General features: G+C 40.0%; 1 pseudogene; it reads left to right on the top strand.

The window, feature by feature from the left end:
• The first annotated feature begins 386 nt into the window (after positions 1–386).
• LOC145512444 (protein FAM114A2 pseudogene) lies at positions 387–24,361 on the top strand (annotated as a pseudogene).
• The last annotated feature ends 821 nt before the right edge of the window (positions 24,362–25,182 follow it).

Here is a 25,182-nt window from a genome sequence, read left to right as displayed (position 1 = left end):
AATGGGAAAAAAATTACAATTGCAGAGGTTCTCCCAAAAGCGTGAGAGGTCCAAGCTCCATGTAGGGCTCCCTCGCCTCGGGGTTCTACACCAGGGAGGTGAGCTCCTCGAGCATGTGGGTTTGAAGGCCAGCAGTACTGAATGTCAGGGTTCCCAGAGGGCTGTAGGAAAGAGAGACTTCACTCTTAGTGTGCACAAAATCTCACACACACCAGGACCCAGGGAGAAGCAGTGATTTGACAGAAGCCTGGGTCAGACCTCCTGGTGATCCTGGAGAGTCTCCTTGAGAGGCAAGAAGCACCTGCAGCTCATCCTGGAGACACAGGCACCAACAGTAGCTATTCTGGGGAGCCCCTTCTGTGGACACTGTGCGGGCAAGTGCCTTCATGGATGGAGCCCTCCCTCTAGTTCATCAGTCCCAGGAGCCAGCCTTGAACTGGCCTGTGGGCACCATTGCTGGGATGCTTCGGGTCCAGCAGGTAACTGGGTGTGGCTACAGCCCCACCGTCCAGCAGAGAGGCTGCCATGAGACCCTCTGAGCCAACCGATGCCTCTGGACATGGCCCTGTCCACGAATGACCCAGGCTCACACACCAGTGTGCACTAGACCTGAGGCACCCAGAGCCCTCTAGCCAGAGACCCCAGTTCCCAGTCTCATTTACCAAGGGGCAGACACCAGCTACAAGAAGACTGTAGCCAGGTTCCACAGTCAGATGGCTTGCTACCCAGTCCTGCCAACCAGCAGCCTCCCCACAAGGTAAGGCTACAAAGCCACAGGCATCAAAACAGTGCAGTACCAACACGAACACAGACACATAGGTCAATGAAGTACAATAGAGCACCCAGAAATAAAGCCATACACCTACAGTCAATTAATCTTTGACCAAGGAGGCAAGAATATATACTGGGAAAAAGAAAGTCTCTTCAGCGAGCTGTGTTGGGAAAGCTGGACAGCCATACGTAAGTCGATGGTTACAACACACCCTCTCACCTTACAGGAAAATAAACTCAAAGTGGCTTAAAGACTCAAACATAAGACTTGACACCATAAAACTCCCAAAAGAGATCATAGGCAAAACATTTTCTTATGTGCAGTATACCAATGTTTTCTTAGGGAAGTCTCCTGAAGCCATAGAAATAAAAACAAGGATATATGGTATCTAGTCAAATTTTCCTCTATTTCTTTGCATTGTTCATTGAAGAAGGCCTTCTTGTCTCTCCTTGCTCTTCTCTGGATCTCTGCATTTAGTTGGGTGTACTCCCTTGCTTTTTGCTTCTCTTCTTTCCTTGGCTATTTGTAAAGCCTCCTCAGACAACCACTTTGCCTTCTTGGATTTCTTTTTCTTTGGGATAGTTCTGTTTGCTGCCTCCTGTCAAAATATTATGGACCTCTGTCCATAGTTCTTCAGGCAGTCTGTTTACCAGATCTAATCCCTTGACTCTATTTGTCACCTCTACTGTATATTCATAGGGGATTTAAGTTGCACCTGACTGGCCTAGTGGGTTTCCTAGCTTTCTTTAGTTTAAGCCTGAATTTTGCTATGAGGAGCTGATGATCTGAGCCACAGTCAGCTTCAGGTCTTGTTTTTGCTGACAAAGGTCTATATAGTTAAGGCTGTGGTCTTTCCAGTAGTCATGTACAGATGTGAGAGTTGGACAATAAAGAAGGCAGAGCACCAAAGAATTGATGCTTTCAAACTGTGGTGCTGGAGAAGACTCAAGAGTCCCTTGAAAAGCAAGTAGATCAAACCAGTCAATCTCAAAGGAAATCAGCCCTGAATACTCTTTGGAAGGACTGATGCTGAAGCTCCAATACTTTGGCCACCTAATGCGAACAGCTGATTCACTGGTGAAGACCCTGATGCTGGGAAAGATTGAAGGCAGAGGGCAACAGAGGATGAAATGGTTGGATGGCATCATCGATTCAATGGACATGAACTTGGGCAAAGGAGATGATGAGGGTCAGGGAAGCCTGCCATGCTGCAGTCCAGGGGGTTGCAAAGAGTTGAACATGACTTGGCGATTGAACAAAAACAATCAAACTTACAAGCTTTTGCATAGCAAAGGAAACCATAAAAAACAAAAAGACAACCTAGAGAATGGGAAAAAATATTTGCCAATGATGTGACTGATGAGACAGATTATATAACTCAACAACAAACAACACAATTGAAAAATGGGCAGAAGACTTAGAGACATTTCCCAAGGAAGAAATACAGATGGCCAGTAAGCACGTGAAAAGATGCTCAACATCACTAATTATTAGAGAAATGTAAACCTAACTACAGTAAGGTGCCACCTCATACTGAGCGGAATGGTTATCATTAAAAAGTGTACAAATAACAAATCCTGTAAAAGGTGTGGAACAAAGGGAACCCTCCTGTTAGTGGGAACGTAAGTTTGTACAGCCACTGTGGAAAACAGTATGGGGGTCCTACAGGAAACTAAAAATAGAATGAACATATGATCTAGCAATCCCACTCCTGGGCATATACCTAGACAAAATTCTAATGCAAAAAGATACGTGCACCCCTATGTTCACAGCAGCACTGTTCACAATAGCCAAGACATGGAAACAACCTACATGTCCATCAAAAGATGAATAGATAAAGAAGATGTGGTACATATAAACAATGGGGTACTACTTTTAGCTATAAAAAGGATGAAATATTGCCATTTGCAACAAGATGAATAGACTTAGAGACTATCATATTAAGTGAAGACAAATATGATATCACTTATATGGAATCTAAAATATGACACAAATGAACTTATCTAACAGAAGGAAAACAGACTCAGAAATACAGAACACACTTGTTGCCAAGGCAGAAGTGTTTGAGGGAGGAATGAATTGTGAGTTTGGGGTTAGCAGATATAAGTAATAATATATGGAATGAATAAACAACAAGGTCCTACTACTATATAGCACAGAGAACTATGTTCAGTATCCTGTTATCAAGCATAATGGAAAAGAATATAAAAAATATGTAACTGAGTCAGTTTGCTGTATAGCAGAAATTAACACATAGTAAATCAACTACCTTTCAATAAAAATAAATTTAAAAGAAGATAAAATTGTCCCTTTTCTGTTGATAGCAATTTATATATGAGATGATGTATGTAAACTTCATGGTAACCACAAAGTAAAAACCTATATCAGAGACACAAAACATAAAAAAAAAGGGGATAATGAGCAAATCATCATGAAAAGAAACAACTTACAAAGGTAGAAACAGAAGGAACAAAACCAGTGGAAAGACAAGTAGCCAGAAAGCAAACTATAAAATATAAAGGGATTGAACTCAGCAATCAAAAGGTACAGAGTGGCTGGCTGGATTACAAAAAAAAGACTGAACCAAATGCTACCTAAGGAGACACATTTCAGCTCTCAAGACATATATAGGCTCAAAGTATAGGCCTTGAAAAAGATATTACAAGCAATCAGAAGCAAAAAAAAAAAGTGGGTTTAGCAATATTTAAATCAGTCAGAGTAGACTTGAAATAAAAAATGGTAAGTGACAAATATAGTCACTATATAATGACAAAGGGGTCAATACACCTTTCACATGTTTTATAGTGAGATCTATACAAGTGAAAACTAAACAATACACTTTTAAACACCACCAATGGGTCAAAGAAACTGCAATTAAAACTAAAGTTACTGAAACAAAAGAACATGTAAATATACCATTTCAGATCTTGTGAGATGCAGTGAAAGAAGTTCTGAAAGTTTATAGCTATATGCATATATAGTCTAGCTATCTTTTCAAAGTACTAGCTCTTAGTTTTGTTGATTCTTCCTATTATTATCTAGTTTCCATTTCTTTCTCTCTTATCTTTATTTCCTTTCTTCTGCTAATTATGGGATTAGTTTTTTTTTTCTAGTTCTTTGTGGGGACCATTAGCAAGATAGCTTATAAACCAGGGCCAGCTAGTAATATATCAGCATAATCAGTGAGAAAGGATGCTCCCATGATCATCTTAATAGGAATCTACTATGGCCACGAACGGTGCCATTTGCTTAGGAGATGGAATGAGAGAAAAGGGAACCTTCCTGCACTGTTGGTGGGAAAGTAAATTGGTACAGCCACTATGGAGAACAGTACAGAGGTTTCTCAAGAAACTAAAATAGAACTACTATATGATCCAGAAATCCCACTCCTGGGCATTTTCCTGGAGAAAACATAATTCAAAGATACATGCACCCCAATGTAGCACTACTTACCATACCAAGGTCACAGAAGCAACCTAAATGTCTATCAACAGAGCAACAGATAAAGATGCGGAATATACTTACAATGGAATATTACTCAGCCATAAAAAGGAAGAAAATAGGGCCATTTGCAGAGATGTGGATATACCTAGAGACTGTTATACGGAGGGAAGTAAGTCAGACAGTGAAAAACAAGTATCATTTATTAATGCATGTATATGAATCTAGAAAAATGGTACAGATGAACCTTTCCGCAAACAGAAATACAGACAAAGATGTAGAGAACAAACATATGGACACCAGTGGGGGGTGGGGTGGGGTGGGATGAACTGGGAGATTGGGATTGACATATACACACTACTATGTATAAAACAGATAACTAATGAGAACCTAATGTATAGCACAAGGAACTCTAAAAAAAAATCAGTTCCATGGATTTCTTCTTTTATGACATTCCAGGCACTGTGCCAAGGGCTGGACATACAAATGGAATAACAAGGACATAGTCCCTGCCCTCAAGGAGGTTATGGTTCAGATGGGGTGAGACACACCAAGACGCACAATCGGAGCTATAAATACACACACTAGATAGAATGTTGTGCAGGAAAGTGTCCTGTAAAGAGGCTTCTAGAAGCTGAGATACGTGCACTGAGTCTTGAACAACAAGTAAGAATCAACTGCATCAAGAATATAGATAATAGAAGAGCAGATGGAAGACCACAGGAAAAAACCTAAGTTTGAAAGCTATAATCACATCCATAAGGAAGGAAAATGGTGGAGAGGGGACAGGAGAATGGTGAAAAAGGGTCAGAGCATCACCTGGGGGGGCTTGCACTCAACAGGATATGAAGTCAGAACTGAGCAAGATGCCAATGGCTTAGACCCTATGGATTAATTTAGATAGTGTAAACTATATCTGAAAGCTGGGAGGCTTGCTACTAATAGGCTGGCTTTGTAAGAAAGCTTTCTGGCTGGAAAGATGGAAAACTTTTAGTAGGGTTGAGCTTCTTGGGTTCTCGTTTGAAGAGGATGGGAAATTGACAGTTGTTATGGACTTAACTGGCCCCTACAAAATTTGTATGTTGAAATTCTACCCCTCAGTGTGACTGTACTTGGAGACAGGGTCTTTAAAGAGGTAATTAGTGGTATATAAGGTCATTATAAGAAGGGAGATACCAAGGATGCCTGTGCAGAGAAAAGTCCATGTGAGGACATGAGAAGATGGCCATCTGCAAGCTGAGGAGAGAGGCCTCAGGAGAGACCAATGCAGCCAACACCTTTATCTTGGACTTAAAGCCTCCAGAGCTGTGAGAAGTCAATTTCTGTTGTTGCAGACACCCAGTCTATGGTGTTTTGTTACGGTAGCCCAAGAAGACTAATACAAGTGGTTACTCTAAGTCCTAGATGTAAATAGTAATCATGAACAAAGGCCATAATCCATGAAGGCTGAGCACAATAATCAGATGAATGTTAGATAACTGATACATTGCAGAATACATATATATCTATTATAGGTGTGTGTGTGGATCAATCAAGGTGTGGAATAAGAGGACATGGAGTTCACCTTCCCCCATGAACACATCAAAAATACATCTACATGTGGAACAATTCTCACTGAAAACTATCAAGAAAGTGGCAGGAGGACTCCTGTACAACCAAGGATGTAAGAAAGATCAAGTAGGAAAGGAAGAACAGAAATGAGGTATGGACCTATGCCCCTGGGAGGGAATTCAGAGAAAAAGGGAGATTACATGGGTGGACACCCACCTTAGGGAGTGACTGGTCAGGGCCACAGATTGAGCATCACAGTCCTGGTGTCCCACACCAGAAGGAAAAGAAGAGCCTACACGGCTCGTTGGAGGACTGCTGGGACTAACAGAAGGGCTCCGGGAAGCCGAGAGTCCACCTGAAACAAGCACACACGTGCGGGCTGCCCCTGAGGCAGGGCAGAGAGAGGTCTGCTCTAGTGGCTGCTGGGTTTCCCGCAACCATGGTTCTGTGCACCCTAGCCTGAGCCAAGTAAATGGTCAGCACTGGATTTGGGGTGGCCATCACCAGGGAGGAGACTTGACTGTGGGATAGAGAGGTGACCTGGTTCTGTGGTGGAGCCTGGGTGGGGCAATGGTGGCCACTGTTGGAGCTTTCTCAAGCACATACCAGAAGCAGCCCAGATTCTGACAGTGTTGCTCCTCCATGGCTCAACCTGTGATACATGTTCAGAGTCCATGTGGGCCCCTCTTGCCCTGTAGTGTGGGTCTACAATAGGGCACGGGCAGCAGAGGCTGGGGGCAGTGTTTGGCTGTGACAGACAAGGGACACTTGTATCCAAGGCTGCATCTGAGTGGAGGGAAGGAAAACTACAGGTGTCTGCACAGATAGAGCATCAGAGACAGCTTGGACCTCTGTCTACACCTGACATGAGCCAAAAGCCCACAGGGGCCCCATATGCTTCAGTGTGTCCTTGCTCTGGGGAGAAGCCAAAACACGCTTAAAGGGAACAGAGCCAGGTCAGCCCAAACCTCAGAGCTTCTTCTCCAGCTACTTGGGACCAGACCCTGCCCCTGATAGGAAGATGACAGCCGCTGAGAAGAGTGGAAGTCCCCCCTCACACTCAGCTCCAGCTCCAGCCCCTCTCCAGCCCCACTCCCTGCCAAGGTGATGGCTGCCAGCACACCCTGAGGCAAGGTGTGGATGTGTCCATTCTAATCCCCTCTCCCATCAAAGGCACTGGGCACCCAGTCTGTATAGGGACACTCCCACATAATAACACCCTTACAAGAGGCAATCCTAACTGTTCCACCTAAATTAACACAGGCAGAGAAAAGTCAAGCAAAATGGAAATGCACAGGAACCGCTCTCAATTAAAAGAGCAAGAGAAGATCCCTGAAAAAGAATGAAACAGAAATAAACAATTTACCAGATAAAGAATTCAAAGCATTGATAATACTTTGTCAACTGAATTAGAGGAAAGAATATATGTACATAGTGAAAGATTTAACAAGGAGCTAGAAAATATAAAGAATCAGAAATGATGAAGTCAATAGCTGAAATAAAAAATACACAAAAGGGATGAACAGCACACTAAGTGACTCAGAAGTATGCATAAATGATCTGGAAGATAGAATAATGGGAACCACCCTATCAGAGTAACAAAAAGAAAATTAAAAAAATGAAAACAATTTAAGAGATTTTGGGGATAACATAAAGCATATCATAATTTGTATAATAAGGGTCCCAGTAGGAAAAGAGAGCAAGAAGAGTATTGAAAATATAGTTGAGGAAATTATGGTTAAAAGCTTCCCAAATTTGAAGAAGGAAATAGATAGCCAGGTATAGGAAACAGATAGGATCCCAAACAACATGAACCCAAACAGACCCACAGTAAGACATGTCATAATTAAAATGGCAAAAGTTAAAGATAAAAAGAGAATTTTAAAGGCAGCAAGAGAAAAACAGAGAGTCATACACCAAGGAACCCCTCCCCAGAAAGCTATGAGCTGATTATGTAAAAGAAGACTGCAGCCTAGAAGGGAGTGGCATAATACATTCAAAATGCAGAAAGGTAAAAATCTGCAACTGAGGATACTCTACAGCAAAATAATCATTCAGAATAGGAGAGAAAAAGAACTCAGACAAGCAAAAACTAAAAGAGTTTATCAATATTAAACCTACCATAAAAGAAATGTTAAAGGTTCTTCTCACATAGAAAAGAAGTATAAATTCACAGGAAAGGGAAAATCTCCAAAGGAAAGGCAAATATATAGCAAGGAGTGAAGATCAGTCACTTAAGTAAGGCAGTCTGAAGACTGAAAGACATGAAACTGTAAAAGCAATTATAACAGTTAAGGGATAAACATGGTGTAAAATATGACATCAAAAATGAAAAATCTGATCAAGGAGAGTAAAAAAAATGTAGATCTCTTAGATGTCTCTGAAGTTAAATGAGTACTAGTTTAACACAAGTAGATACAGTTAGGTCAACATATATTATCCACATGATAACCACAAATCAAATATGTACAAAAGATACACAAAAACTAAAAAAGAGAGGAAAACAAGCATATTCTAAGGAAAATCATCAAACCACAACGGAACAAAAGAGAAGAAAGAAAGAATAACTATAACTCCCACTCCCCCATCCCAGGAAACAATAAAATGGAAATAAGTACATACTTATCATCAATTTCTTTAAATGTCAATGCTCGAGTCAAAATATAAATTGGTTTATTGGATGAAAAACCAAGACCCTTCTATATGCTTCCTACAAGAGACTCACTTCACAGCTAAATACACAAAAACTGAAAGTGAAGGGACAGAAAAAGATATTTCTTGCAAATGAATACAACAAGAAAGCCAGGCTAGTAATACTCACATCAGACAAACAGACATAAAAACAAAGGCCATAAAGAAAAAGAAAGGTATTATATAATGATAAAATGATCAGTACAAGAAGAGATTATTACACTCATTAACATTTACACACTCTATACAGGAACACTTAAAATATTATATTTATATAGCAAATACTAACAGACATAAAAGGAGAAACTGACAAGAATACAATAATAGCAGAGGACTTTAACACCTCACTGACATTAATGGAAAATTCAGAAAATCACTAAGGCAACAGTGGTCTTAAATGATACAACAGACCAGCTGGTCTTGTAGATATCTATAGGACATTCCATTCCAAAACAATAGAATACATTCTGTTCAGATACACATGGAATGTTCTCCAGGATAGATCACATCCTAAGCCAGAAAACAATTCTCAACAAATTTAAGAGGATAGATATTATATCAAATATTTTTTGAACACAATGGTATGAAACTAGAAATCTATTACAGAAGGAAAAATGGGAAAAGAACACATGATACTAAAAAACCAATGGATTAATGAAGAAATCAAAAAGGAAATCAGAAAATATCTTGAGACAAATGAAAATGGAAACACAACACTCCCAAATCTGTGGGATACAGCAAAAGCAGTTCTAAGAGGGAAGTTTATAATGATACAGGCCTTCCTCAAGAAACAAAGAACTCATTGTTTAAATGCTCAAAAATTAAAAATACAAATACCATATAATTTAGCAGTTTGATTTCTGGAAATATATCCAAAAGAAATGAAAACATTAACTCAAAAATATATGTGCACTCTCATGTTTATAGCAGCATTATTTACAATTACCCAAGACATGGAAACAACTTAAGTGTTTATCAGTCAATGAGTGGCAAAGGAAGCTGTGGTGTATGTATTCTAATTTGATATTAGTGTATAGAAAAGCAACAGAGTTCTGTATTTTTTATCTTGCAATTTTCATGAATTCATTTATTAATTTTAATGATTATTACGTGGAGACTTAATAGTTTTCTACATACACACACACACACAGACACACACAGGAATATTATTCAGCCATAAAAAAACAACACAGAAATCCTGCCATTTGCAACAACATGCACGGACCTCTAAGACACTAGGCATTAGGCATGCGTGCTCAGTCCTATCCAACTCTTTGCAACCACATGGACTATAGCCAGCCAGGCTCCTCCGTCCATGGACTTTTCCAGACAAGAATACTAGAGTGGTTGCTATTTCCTTCTCCAGGGAATCTTCCCGACCCAGGGATCGAACCTGCATCTCCTGAATTGGCAGGTGGATTCTTTACCGGCTGAGCCGCTGGGGAAGCTCTCTAAGACACGATGTGAACTAAAATAAATCTAAGAAAGACATACTGTATGATCTCACATATACATGGAATCTAAAAATAAAATAAAAGCAAATCATAAAAAAAGATCAGATTTGTGGTTACCAAAAGTAGCGGTTGGGGGAAGGAGAGCTGGATGAAAGTAGTCAAAATGTACAAACTTTCAGTTATGAGATAAATACCTACTAGGGATATAATGTACAAATGATGACTATAGTGAACAATGCTATATGATATACAGGAATGTTATTAAGAAAGCTGTTAGATCCTTAGTTCTCCTTAGAGGAAAAAAAATTTTCTTTTTATTGTAGTAATCATTTCACAATATAAGTAAGTCAAGCCATTATGCTATATACCTTCAACTTGTATAGTGACATATGTCAATTACACTTCAGTAAAACTGAAAAAAAAATACTGTGACCTTCTCCCTCACCCCCGAAATCCAGAGGGAGGAAAATGAAGACCTCCATGCCAGGCAAGAGCCATGTGGGTCAATCAGAAAGCAATTCGGCCCTAAATTACTGCTGTAGGTTCTGTCATGTGATGTTAAGGAGTCCTGACTTCAAGGGCCACCTCCTCTTGGTTTCTATTACACCCCTATTTTCCTCTTTTCTCTGCTCTCTTCTCTTCCCTTTCCCAAAAGCTCTTCCCACTCCTCTTCGGACTCAAACATCACCTCCACAGGGTTGCCCTCCTGGAATCCTCATTCTATTTAGCCTTGACTGTCCAACTCTCATAGCACTACATTTCTGTAGGTGTAAGAGCTTGTAGAAGAAAAAGTTTGAGAAAGACCACTGAACTAAATACGTTTTGGTCAAGGTCCTAGCTTTTATACTGTATGGTGTGTTCAAGGTTCTTATTTCATTAAAAATAAGCAGTCTGTGTAGGCATGCATGATGCATATGTGATGAACTAATGATTACGACTGATATGATTTTGTGCACCTGAGAGCCACTGAAAAGCTAATAAAGAGTCACTAAGTATTCTGAACACCTTATGTGTTTGCCTTTCTGGTGATGAGTTGAGAGAAGTGAAGTCCAAAAGGACTGTAAGTTTACAGGAAAAGGACAACTGGAAAAAATGAATGAGTCTGAAACAACAGAACTTACCTAGAAGTGACCACCTGGAAGAAATACAGGCAAATGTATTATCTATCTTTCCAAGTAGGCAAGGGACAGCATATCAGACAAAAATTTGAGGGACCCAATGCTTACAGACTGATATGTAAGAATATCACTAGAAAATGCACGCCAACTCAGCACCCCAAGAGTGTCTTAAACTGTCACATTACTTGGTGCTACATCATGTTAATCATCTTCTCATGAGCCCAGAATACTTAGCTTTTGAAACAAGTATACACATGCTAAGAACAATGACAAAATCACCACATGGGAAAAATATTTCTTCCTCTTGTGGTTAGACATTCCACAGTGGATTAACAAAGATGTGTGTAATCCTTAATTTACTCAAAGAACTGAGAGATCCAAGGTTAAATTATGGTCTGAGAAATGACTCCAAAACTCCTCCCTCCCAAAACACTAAAATGAAAAAGAAAAAGTGCCGGGAGAAAACAAGGCCATCAACAGACCAGAAATCACAGGAATTCCTGGTAGAGAGAAAATAACTATCTTCATAATTCACTAATTTATACAATTATCCAAGAAAAATGAAGTGAGGTATAAATTTTGGGAAAGAAACATTAGTTCCACGTAATCAGAGTTCAGAATAGCCAGATTTAGAACCCACTGTTGTTCAGTTGCTAAGTCGTGTCTTTTTGTGACCTCAAGGACTGCAGCACACCAGGCTCCTCTGTTCTTCACTATCTCCTGGAGACAGAGTTGCTCAAACTCTTGTCAATTGAGTTGGTGATTCTCCCTAACCATCTCAACCTCTGGTGTGCATTAGAACCCATATTACATTTCTTTTCAATACAGCCATTACTAAAGAACAAATATTAACAGGGAAAAATTGATTCTGTGACTCAATAATGAATTGAGTTTCACTTGTAACAAAAGTTGGTTTGGAGAGTAGCTCAAGAAGGTGGAGTAAAAGGATGTGAGCATACTCCCTTCTTATGGAAACAGCAAAATGACAACTAACTGCTGAACAACCACTGACAAAAAAAATGCTGGAACCTACCAAAAAATATACCCTACATCCAAAGACAATGGAGCCACAATGAGATGATAGAAGGGGTGCAATCGAGGGAAAATCAAATTCTATAGCCACTGGGTGGGTGACTACAAACTAGAAAACAGTTATACCACATAAGTTATCTCACAGGACTGAAAGTTCTGAGTCCCATGTTAGGCTTCCCAGTCTGGGGGTCCAGCAATGGGAGGAGAAGTCCCCAGAGGATCTGGCTTTGAAGGCCAGCAGGGTTTAGAATCCGCCTGCCAGTGCAGGAGATGCAAGAGTCGTGGGTTTGATCCCTGGGTCATGAAGATCCTCTGGAAGAGGAAATGGCACCCCACTCCAGTATTCTTGATGGGAGAACCCCATGGACAGAGGAGCCTGGTGAGCTATAGTCCATGGGGTCTCAAAGAGTGAGACATGACTCAGCGACTGAGCGCACACACAGGGTTCGTTCACAGAAGTCCCATGGGACTGGAGGAAACAGAAAATCCACTCTTGAGAGTGCACACAGTCTTCTGTGTACCAGGACCCAGGAGATAAAAACCAGGGACCCCATAAGAGAGCGAGACATACCTCCTGGTATTAAACCGTCTCCTGCAGAGGAACTAACACCCAAAAAAGATGTCCTTTTCATTATAGGGGACTGGAATGCAAAAGTAGGAAGTCAAGAAATACCTGGAGTAATGGGCAAATCTGGCCTTGGAGTACAGAATGAAGCAGGGCAAAGGCTAATAGAGTTTTGCCAAGAGAACTCACTGGTCATAGGAAACACCCTCTTCCAACAACATAAGAGAAGACGCTACACATGGACATCACCAGATGGTCAATACCGAAATCAGATTGATTATATTCTTTGCAGCCAAAGATGGAGAAGCTCTATACAGTCAGCAAAAACAAGACCAGGAGCAGACTGTGGCTCAGATCATGAACTCCTTATTGCCAATCAGACTTAAACTGAAGAAAGTAGGGAAAACCACTAGACCATTCAGGTATGACCTAAATCAAATCCTTTATGACTATACAGTGGAAGTGAGAAATAGATTCAAGGGATTAGATCTGATAGACAAAGTGCATGAAGAACTATGGATGGAGGTTCGTGACACTGTACAGGGGGTAGTGATCAAGACCATCCCCATGGAAAAGAAATGCAAAAAGGCAAACTGGTTATCTGAGGAGGCCTTACAAATAGCTGTGAAAAGAAGAGAAGTGAAAAGCAAAGGAGAAAAGGAAAGATATATCCATTTGAATGGAGAGTTCCAAAGAATAGCAAGGAGAGATAAGAAAGCCTTCCTCAGTGATCAATGCAAAGAAATAGAGGAAAACAACAGATTGGGAAAGACTAGAGATCTCTTCAAGAAAATTAGAGATACCAAGGGAACATTTCATGCAAAGATGGCTCAATAAAGGACAGAAATGGTATGGACCTAACAGAAGCAGAAGATATTAAGAAGAGGTGGCAAGAATACACAGAAGAACTGTACAAAAAGATCTTCATGACCCAGATAACCATGATGGTGTGATCATTCACTTAGAGCCAGATATCCTGGAATGTGAAGTCAAGTGGGCCTTAGGAAGCATCACTATGAACAAAGCTAGTGGAGGTGATGGAATTCCAGTGAAATTATTTCAAATCCTAGAGATGATGCTGTGAAAGTGCTACACTCAATATGCCAGCAAATTTGGAAAACTCAGCAGTGGCCAGAGGACTGGAAAAGGTCACTTTTCATTCCAATCCCAAAGAAAGGCAATGCTAAAGAATGCTCAAACTACCACACAATTGCACTCATCTCACACGCTAGCAAAGTAATGCTGAAAATTCTCCAAGCCAGGTTTCAATAGTACGTGAACCATGAACTTCCAGATGTTCGAGCTGGATTTAGAAAAGGCAGAGGAACCAGAGATCAAATTGCCAACATCCGTTGGATCATCGAAAAAACAAGAGAGTTCCAGAAAAACATCTATTTCTGTTTTATTGTCTATGCCAAAGCCTTTGACTGTGTGGATCACAACAAACTGTGGAAAATTCTGAAAGAGATGGGAATACCAGACCACCTGACCTGCCTCCTGAGAAATCTGTACGCAGGTCAAGAAGCAACAGTTAGAACTGGACATGGAACAACAGACTGGTTTCAAATAGGAAAGGAGTCCGTCAAGGCTGTACTTTGTCACCCTGCTTATTTAACTTATATGCAGAGTACATCATGCAAAACACTGGGCTTGATGAAGCACAAGCTGGAATCAAGATTGCCAGGAGAAATATCAATAACCTCAGATATGCAGATGATACCATCCTTATGGGAGAAAGTGAAGAGAAACTGACGAGTCTCTTGATGAAAGTGAAAGAGGGGAGTGAAAAAGTTGGCTTAAAACTTAACATTCAAAAACCAAATACCATGGCATCTGGTCCCCTCACTTCATGGCAAATAGATGAGAAAACAATGGAAACAGTGACAGACTTCATTTTCTTGGGCTCCAAAATCACTGCATATGGTGACTGCAGCCATGAAATTAAAAGACACTTGCTCCTTGCAAGAAAAACTATGACAAACCTAGACAGCATATTAAAAAGCAGAGACATTACTTTGCTGACAAAGGCCCGTGTAGTCAAAGCTATGGTTTTTCCAGTAGTCATGTATGGATGTGAGAGTTAGACTATAAAGAAAGCTGAGCACCAAAGAATTGATGCTTTTGAACTGTGGTTTGGAGAAGACTCTTGAGAGTCCCTTGGACTGCAAGGAGATCAAACCAGTCCATCCTAAAGGAAATCAATCCTGAATATTCACTGGAAGGGAATCAATCCTGAATATTCACTGATGCTGAAGCAAAGCTCCAATACTTTGGCCAGCTAATGCAAACTGACTCATTAGAAAAAACCCTGATGCTGGGAAAGACTGAAAGCAGGAGAAGGGTCGACAGAGGATGAGATGATTAGATGGTATCCCCAACTTAATGGACGTGAGTTTGAGCAAGCTCCGGGAGATGGTGATGGACAGGGAAGCCTGGCATGGTACAGTGCATGGGATCACAAAGAGTTGGACACAACTGAGCGACTGAACTGAACTGAGAAAGCAAGGCATTTGACTCAGTTTTAATGAGGTGGATGAACCTAGAGCCTATTACACAGAGTGAAGTAAGATAGGAAAACAAATATTGTATATTAATGAATGCATATATATAGAATCTAGAAAGATAGTACTGATGAACCTATTTGCAGGAGAGCAATGGAGACACAGATTTAGAAAACAGACTTGTGGACATAGTAGGGGAAGGAGAGGGTGGGGCAAATTGAGACAGTAGTATTGAAATGTATATATTACGAATATGTAAAATTAAATAATCAGTAGAAATTTGCTGTATGATGCAGGGAGCTCAAATCAGGAGCTCTATGGCAACCTAGAGGGGTGAGATGGAGCAGTTTGAAGGAAGGAGGTTTAAGAGGGAGGGGACATATGTATACCTATGGCTGCTTTATGTTGATACATGACAGACCAACACAGTATTGTAAAGCAATATCCTCCAATTAAAATACGCAAACTTAAAAATATAAAAATATTTTTAAAAGTAAACAACTAAAAAATACAAAGCAGGAGCAGACTGGGGGGAAACCATGACTTAAATATATGCTGCCTACAAAAAAATACTTTAATATGATATCCACAGATTAAAAGTAAATGGATGGAAAAGATACACCATGTAAACATGGCAGAGAAGAAGCAATTCTGACTTCAGGTTGGAACCACTTCTTTGACTTCTTTTCCCGTTGTTGTTATCATAATCATATATAAGGCCATGCCTCAGAAAACCCAGACCCTCTGCCTGACTGTTGGTCTAAGTTTCCTTTGTTCAGCTCACAGGGAGATAATTTGACAATCCCTACCTGTGATGGGCTGCAGTAAGGAAGATAATGTTTGTGCTGTATGTACAGATTCACTCAGTCATGTCAGACCCTTTGTGACTCAATGGACTTAGCCTGCTAGGCTCCTCTGTTCCCGAAATTTTCAAGACAAGAATACTGGTGTGGTTGCCATTTCCTACTTGAGGGGATCTACCCGATCCAGGGATCCAACTTGTGTTTCTGGCACTGCAGTGGATTCTTAATGCTGAGCCACCATGGAAGTCTAATTATTGGAGAAATACAAATCAAAACTATGAAGAGGTATCATCTCATATCGTCAGAATGGCCATCATAAAAAAGTCTATAAACAATAACTTCAGGGGAGGGTGTGGAGAAAATAGAACTTTCCTACTCTGTTGGTGGCAATGAATATTGATACAGCCACTATGGAGAAGAGTACAGAGAGTCCTTGAAAAACCAGGAATAAAACTACCATATGACCTGGCAATGCCACTACTGGGCATATATGCAGAGAAAACCATAATTGCAAAAGATACATGTACCCTAATGTTCATAGCAGCACTACTTCCAATAGCTAGGACAGGGAAGCAACCTGGATTCCATCCACAGATGTGCAGATAAAGAAGTTCTGATATATATCTATACACAATGGAATGTTACTCAGTCATAAAAAGGAATGAAATTGAGTCAGTTGTAGTCAGGTAGATGACCGTAGAGCCTGTCATACCAAATGTAGTAAGTCAGGAAGAGATAAACAAATACCATATATTAATGCATATATATGAAGTCCAGAAAATGGTACTGATGAACATATTTGCAGGGCAGGAATAGAGACTGAGATGTAGAAACGGACTGGTGGACAATGGAAGGACTTGTGGAGGATGGAGCGAGTAAGACGAATTAACAGAGTATCACTGACATATATACACTATCATGTGTAAAACAGAAAGCTAGCAGGAAGCTCTGTAGCACAGTACAGTTTGCTCAGTGGTCTGTGATGATCTTATGGGTCAGATGGTGTGGGTTGGAGGGAGGCTCAAGAGAAAGGGGATATATGTATACTTATACTGAGTCATGTTGCTGTACAGCAGAAACCAATACAACACTGTAAAGCACTATCATCCAATTTCAGGATAAGAAAACATCTACAACCAGTAAATGCTGCACAGAAGGAAAGGAATGTTATTACACTGCTGGTGGGAATGTAAACTGATATAGCCACTATGGAGAACAGTATAGAGGTTCCTTAAAAAACTAAGAATAGATGTTGCTGGTTGAAGATGGCAGAGAGGAAAAAGTGTGCTCATCTCTTGCGAGAACACCAACATTGCAACTAGCCGTTGAACGACCATGGACAGGACAGTGGAACCCACCAAAAAAAGATACCCCATGTCCAAAGACAAAGAAGAAGCTGTAACAAGACAGTAGGAGGGGTGCAATCATGATAAAATAAAATCCTATACCTGCTGGATGGGTGACCCATAAACTGGAGAACAATAATACTAAAAAGTTCTCCCACTGTTGGGAAGGTTCTGAGACTTTCCAGCCTGGAGCTCCAACAAAGGGACTGGGAGTACCCAATGAATCTGATTTTATGGGCTGGCAGGATTTGACTACAAGACTTCTTCAGGACTGGGGGAAAAAGACTCCACTCTTGGAGGGCACAAACAACATCTTGAGTGCACCGAGACCCAGTGGAAAGGAGCAATGACCCCACAAGAGACTGAATAAGACCTTCTGGCTGGTGTTGGGGAGTCTGATGTGGAGGCATGTGTCAGCAGCAGCTCGCTGCAGGGACAAAGGCACTGGCAGTAGCAGTCCTGGAAGGGGACCCTTGGTGTAAGTCCTCTTGAAGATCACCACTAACCCTACCATAGAGCCCACAGACCCCAGGACTGGGTCACCTCAGGCTAAACAACTAACAGAGAGGGAACACAACCACATCCACTAGTAGACAATTGGATTAAAGTTTACTGAACACAGCCACGTCCACCAGAGCAAGACCCAGTTTCTGCCACCGCCAGTCCCTTCCATCAGGAAGCTTACACAAGCCTCTTAGCCTACTCCATCAGAGGGCAGAAAGAAGCAGCAGGAAGATCCACAATTCCACAGCTGGCTAGAACAAAAATCACATTACAGAAAGTTAATCAGAAGAAAACGCAGAAAGTTATGTCTCAGATGAAGGGACAAGATAAAACCCCAGAAAAACAACTAAATGAAGTGGAGATAGGCAACCTTCCAGAAAAAGAACTCATGATAATGATAGTGAAGATGATTCAGGATCTTGGGAAAATAATGAAGATGCAAGAAATGTTTACCAAAGACATACAAGAACTAAAGAACAAACAGATGAATACACTCAAAGGAATCAATAGCAGAATAACTGAAGCAGAAGAGACAAATGACGTGGAGAACAGAATGGTGGAAATCACTGCCACAGAACAGAATACAGAAAAAAGAATGAAAAAAATGAGACAGCCTAACCCACTCCAGTATTCTCCAGTATTCTGGCCTGGAGAATTTCACGGACTGTATAGTCCATGGGGTCGCAGTGTCGGACACAACTGAGTGACTTTCACTTTCACCTCCAAGAGACCTCTGGGACAACGTGAAATGCACTGACATTCACATTAAAGGCATCCCAGAAGAAGGAGAGAGAAAGGACCTGAGAAAATATTGTTTTAGAGATAATAGCTGGAAACTTCCCTAACATGGGAAAGGAAATAGTCAACAAAGTCCAGAAGCATTAGAGAGTCTCAGGCAGGATGAACCCAAGGAGGAATACACTGAGACATACAGTAATCACACTAACAAAAATTAAAGACCAAGGAAATATATTAAAAGCAACAATGGAAAAACAACAAATAACATATGAGGAAACTCCCATAAAGTTATCAGCTGATTTCACGACAGAAACTCTAGAAAGTGCAAAGTGAAAGTGGCTCAGTTGTGTCTGACTCTTTGTGACCCTGTATAGTCCATGGAATTCTCCAGGCCAGAATACTGGAGTAGGTAGCCTTTCCCTTCTCCAGGGGATCTTCCCAATCCGGGGATTGAACCCAGGTCTCCTGCATTGTGGGCAGATTCTTGACCAGCTGAGCCACAAGGGAAGCCCAAGAATACTGGAGTGAGCAGCCTATCCCTTCTCCAGGGGATCTTCCTGACCCAGGAATTTAACCAGGGTCTCCTGCATTGCAGGCAGATTCTTTACCAACTGAGTTACCATGGAAGCTAGAAGGAAATGGCATGATATATTTAAAGGGATGAGAGAGAAGAACCTACAACCAAGAATAGTCTACCCAGCAAGACTCTCACTCAGATTTGATGGAGAAATCAAAAGCTTTCCAGACAAGCAGAAGTTAAGAGAATTCAGCACCCCCAAACCAGCTTTACAATAAATGCTAAAGAACATATCAAAGCAGGAAACACAAGAGAAGGAAGAGACTGACACAGAATAAATCTAAAACAATTAAGCAAATGGTAACAGGATCATACGTATTCATAATTACCTTAAATGGAAATGGATTAAATGCATTAACCAAAAGATAGAGACTGGCTGGGTAAATGAAAACATATGCATGTGTACCTTTCCACTTACCACATCATTCTATCTAACTCCCAAAATTGTATGTAATTATTTTATTTATACTGTTAGGTTAATCATGTTTCCATTATTGTTTTCATACCTTATTCAAGACTCCACATTTTATTGCATTGAGCAGCTTCAGCTACATGCAGCACATTCTGGTAAATTCTCTTTTCATTTTTATTCCATTACAAATATTTTCTAATTTTCCTTGTTATGGCTTCTTAGACATACCCTCATCTAAAACTGGACATTTCCAAATACATGGGATTTTTAAAAGATCTTTGTTGTTATTTCTCATTTTGATACTAATTTCCCACTTAAATCCTTTATTCTCTGCAATCAACCTCCATGTTTTTTCAGTCTTCGAACTTGATCAAGCATTTCAAGAGCTAAGTCAAAGATCTCTCTTGGTAAATGTCACATGGCACTTGAAAATATGTAGGTTATTTTCAAATACCTTTTGATATTGGTCTCTAGCATAATTCCACAGTAGTAAGAGAACAGATCTGTATGATTTCAATACCTTTAGACCATGACATTTCTGCATCTGGTCTTATGTCTCTGGATATGTTTCAGTGTCTCCTAGTTTATAATCTATGGGAACTTGAATAGAATTTGTATCTTACTGTTGTGTGAAAATTGTATAAACCTTAATTATGTTGAATTGGTTCATAATGCTTTTCAGGTCTACTATATTATTCAAATTTTCTGAACATTCATCCAATTAATTTCTGAGTTTGATATTAAAACTCCAATAAAAAATCTTAATTTATCTACTCAAACAACTGTCACATATAGTGAACCATATGTAACTTTGTTCTGTATTTTCCAAGTCTCTTATAAATGTGTTATAATTTCATGACTTAAAAAAATAAAACAAAAGATTTTAAAAACTATGATTTTCACAATACATGTATGGTGAGAATCATCTAGAAGATCTGATCTATGTTATCCTCACTCCTGGAACTCTAACCTGTAGAGCAGAACTTTCTGGAATGATGCCTGTGACTATAGATGCTCTGGCATTCAAAGGTTCCATCTGGGAGTGACACAGGTTACTTCATACTTTATTGGTCAACTAAGCCACTTGGCCATTCCTGAATTAAGTGGGGGAGGGGTGAGGCACAGGCAGGAAGAATAATCTTATGTGATCAGGAGAGAACCAAACATTGTGAAAAGCCCAAATAACTTCCACAGTTCATTCTACCCCTGAGGAACACCTCCTTGTACTCTCTCTTCATAATACTGAAGTATGTTGGTTCCCTTCCCATCTCCATAAATTGTCCTCTGTTGCTACTCCTAAGTCGCTTCAGTCCTGTCCGACTCTGTGCGACCCCATAGATGGCAGCCCACCAGGGTCCACCGTCCCTAGGATTCTCCAGGCAAGAACACTGGAGTGGGTTGCCATTTCCTTCTCCAGTGCATGAAAGTGAAAAGTGAAAGTGAAGTCGCTCAGTCATGTCCGACTCTTAGTGACCCCATGGACTGCAGCCTACCAGGCTCCTCCGTCCATGGGATTTTCCAGGCAAGAGTACTGGAGTGGGTTGCCATTCCCTTTTATTTCTCCTTCCCCTATATGAGATCATTACCTAACAGTATGCTCTTGGCTGTATTTTGAGTGTGTGTGTGTGTCTGTGTACATTTTAATTCTCTTTCTTAACTTCACCTGTAAAACTTTAATTATCAAAGCTGTGGAGGTAATCTCTTGAATTCCAACCTATATTTTTCTTTTGGAAAATCTCCTTGGATAATTCATGACTTTTCTGTTTCCTTAATATTCCAGGAATAAAAACATTCAGTAATTTTATTCTTTTGCTTTCTTCCAACCTATCAATTTCCTTTTGTTTTCCTTTTTTATACTGCTTTGCAAACTAGCCTTTCTTCTATAGCCTATTCAAATAAGAAGTTCAAATAAGAAGTGAGTTCTGAGCTGAGACTTTCTATATATAATATTTCCTATATATAATTTGTTGAGACACTTCAAGCTGGCTTATCTAAACATTCTTCTGAATGAATTTTTCTCACTTCTGAATCTACTTTGTATTTTTACTATTAGTGTACTTGACACTTCACTCAACTTTCCTACGACCTCCCACAATGATTATTCTTCTAGGGAATATACATTTTTCCTTGCTTTTCATTCTCTGTAGTATCTAGCAAAGATTTTGCCATTGAGGTGATATTCATTTTTAAATATAATATGTAGATATCAACACTCAATTGCAGATTAATCCCCAATTGTTAATTTATTAGGTTAAAGTATATGTATTGAAAACATATTTACCACACCTTTTTGTCTTACCTTGAACTTATTGCTTAAGTTCTTAGATCTTTTCAAATGAATTACTACTGAGTTGTCTGACTCAGCTCACACCTTCCTATAGTTAATATTTGCTTTATGAATGTGTAACTTTCACTTAACTCTGTTAAATTCCCTGTGTTGATTTTAGCTCATTTTCCAAGATTTAAAATATTAATTAGAATAATGGTCACAGAGGTGAGGTAAACACCCTAAACACTGACACTGAAGACATACCTATTAATTTGCTAAAAGAATCAAGCATTTTCATTTGGTAAATTCAAATCTATGGAATATTTATCATTCTTTTATTATTTTTTGCTTTCAGTTAAAAATAAATGTGCTGTTTGTATGCAAAAAAAAAAAAAAAGACCTACCATATGACCCTGCAATCCCGCTTCTGGGCAAATACACAATGAAAACCATAATTCAAAAGATACATCCATACCATTGTTCATTGCAGCACTATTTACAATATCCTGGAGAGGGGAGCAAGGTAAATTTCCATTAACAGAGGAATAGATAAAGAAGATGTGGTACAAATACACAACGTAATATTACTCAGTTAGAAAAAGGAGAGAAACTGTGTCATTTGCAGAGACATGGATGGACCTACAGACAGTTATACAGAGTTCAGTATGTCAGAAAGAGAAAAGTAAATATCGTATACTAATTCATGGATGTGGAATCTAGGAAAAAGGTATAGATGATCCTATTTGTACATAGACGTACACAGAGAACAAACGTATGGGCACCAAGATGGAGGGGCTGGGGTAGGATGAACTGGGAAATTAGGATTGACATATGTGTACGATTGGTACTATGCATAAAACACATAAATAATGAGAACCTAGTGAAATGCTCAAGAAACTCTACTCAATGGTCTATGGTGACCTAAATGGGAAGGAAATCCAATGACAGGGGACATATATAAACATGTAGCTGATTCACTTTCTGTACAACAGAAACTAAAACACTGTAAAGCAACCACACTGCATTAAAAATTAATAAAAAATAAGTAGGAGCAGCTCCTCAGAGGAGGCTGTGGCTGCGGTGAGGGAGGAGGTGGCCTGGGCAATGATCTAATCACGTCGGATAAAGATGATCTTGAGACAGCTTTGATAACTGAAGCAACTCCCATCCATGAAGATGAGAACTGTGAGCCAGCCAAGAATTTTGAGTCAGTTGACCAAAGTGCCAGGTCAGAGTAAATCAGAATCTATAGCTTCTACTCAGAAAAGACCAGAGTCCAAACCTTCCAGTGACTTTGAGACAGAAGTTCTCCCTATTCAGGCATCACAGACTGCAGGCCAAGAGACTGTTTCCAAAGATGTACCCAAGTCTGGATGGGGCTATTGGGGCAGTTGGGGGAAGTCCTCGCTCTCCTCAGCCTCAGGTAGAACAAGGTATTTCAAATGTCATTGAGAAGCCAGAGACCTCCCTTGGAATCCCTAGTCCCAGTGAAATTTCACCTGAACTCCAACATACAACAGGAGAGACAAATGCCAAAGAGAATGGAAACTCCTCTCCAATGAGTGGGCCATTTGGGGTATTCTTGACCATCTCTACGGCTGTTCAGAGCACAGGAAAGAGTGTTATCATTGGGAGTTTGGATGCCTTAGAATTCATTGGGAAAAAGACAATGGATGTAATAGAAAGGGATCCTGGATTTAAAAGAACTGAGGGTCTGATGAACTGGACTTCTGATCTACACTGTCTCAGGTTTTAAGAGAGGCAAAAGAGAAAGAAGAGCTATGGACTTCCAATGAGGTTATCATGGAAACAGACAAGAAAATTCATTATGGGCTACCCTTTGATGAATTTCAAGGCCTTTCACATATAGAAGCTCTGGAGATGCTCTCTCAATAAAGTGAAATAAAGGTGAAACCTATTCTTAATTCTCTAAGTGGAAAAGAATTAGAGACTCTAAAACTTGAATTGGAGCAACTCAAAGAAGCATTTTCCCTAGCAGAGTTTTATGAGGAAGAGGAGGAAGAGAAGAAAGGGAATGAAGACTTTACCAAAGAGAAAACAGAGCTATTTTCTCAGCTGCATGTCTCCTCCAAACCAGAGAAACTTGCCAGGGCAAGAAATACAGCCTATGAATGGATCAGGACATCTCTGGCCAAACCATTGGAAGAGAGGAAGAAGGAGAAAAACAGTTGGAAGCAGAAAAACCTGAGCAAATCAATAACAATTCAATAGAGGCTATCCATGTATTTGCAGTCCGGAGCCTAGCAGAACTGCCTGCCTGCTCAATTGAACTGTTTCACAAAACAGCTGCTCTGGTTCTGCATGGCTGGAAGAGGAAGTGACAGCCATAGAAAGGAGCAGAGCCCTTTGCCAGATGACAGTTTTGCTGTGTCAAGAGCTGTCCTCTCCGTCTAAAGAGTTCACCACCTGCCTAACAGCTGCTGGGGTTAAGGAAAAGGCTGATGTCCTTAATGCACTAATCACTAGAGGCATCAAACAGTGCTTCCTACACTCTGGATGTCTTTCAGTGATTTTTACCCGAATTGGAGACCTTATTGAGAACAAGACTGAGTTACCAGAGGCATGAACTTCATGTCCAGAAGCCTTTGTCCAAACATTGAGGAACAGAGAAGATTCTACCTGAGACTTGTGATGGCTGAGAAATGCCATTCTCTTCTGGTAGCCCTGCAGAAGTGAGGGAGAAAGGTCACTTAAGTATATAAAAATCCCAGCAGGAGAGCCGGTTTGAAGGAAGTTTGTTGTCTTCACTGCTTGACTGAAGTATTCAGGCCCTCAGACTGCTCTTCCCAGTTGTTGTAATTAATAAATTATTTGAAAAGAAAATTATATAGACAGTTAAAAAAAAAATAGCTCTAGGTGAAAGTTAATGGGACACTCAGGCAAAGATATTGGTCTTTCTTTGACAATATGCAAAACACTAAAATTTTTGTCATGGATATAATTTTACAGTCCATGGATACAACTGGTTGTTAAGCAAGAGGAAAAGAAATTTACAAAAAAAAAAAAGAGGAAAAGGAATCCAGTATTCTGGAATTCATGTGCTTGATCTATTAATGCCATTTTCTTTCTTGTTTCTATAATAAAATCTATGGCTTTAAGAGAACTGAGTATGTATAAATCCTGTAGTGATTACCCTTTATTACATGGATTCTTGTAACTGGTTAGAAAATTTCATTTACTCCTCAATTCTCAGTAGATATGTGGCATTGAGGAGAAGCTTATAGAATATTTAACTATAGCAAAGTGCCCTTTGACTTCAAATTGCTCTCCCATCTCACAATGGTAAGCTTCAAGTTGTAGCTGATCCCTATTCTACCAGATTCAAGACCAAGAAGTGCAATTTGCAGAAACAGTTTCATGTTTGCAGATATTCTGAGTTTCCAGGAC

This window comes from Giraffa tippelskirchi, chromosome 7, assembly GCF_054371585.1.
Source record: "Giraffa tippelskirchi isolate mGirTip1 chromosome 7, T2T-mGirTip1v1.2.pri, whole genome shotgun sequence".
NCBI classification, from domain to species: domain Eukaryota; kingdom Metazoa; phylum Chordata; class Mammalia; order Artiodactyla; family Giraffidae; genus Giraffa; species Giraffa tippelskirchi.
The sequence above is the reverse complement of the archived record's forward strand: the minus strand, read 5'-3'. Positions and strand labels throughout refer to the sequence as shown.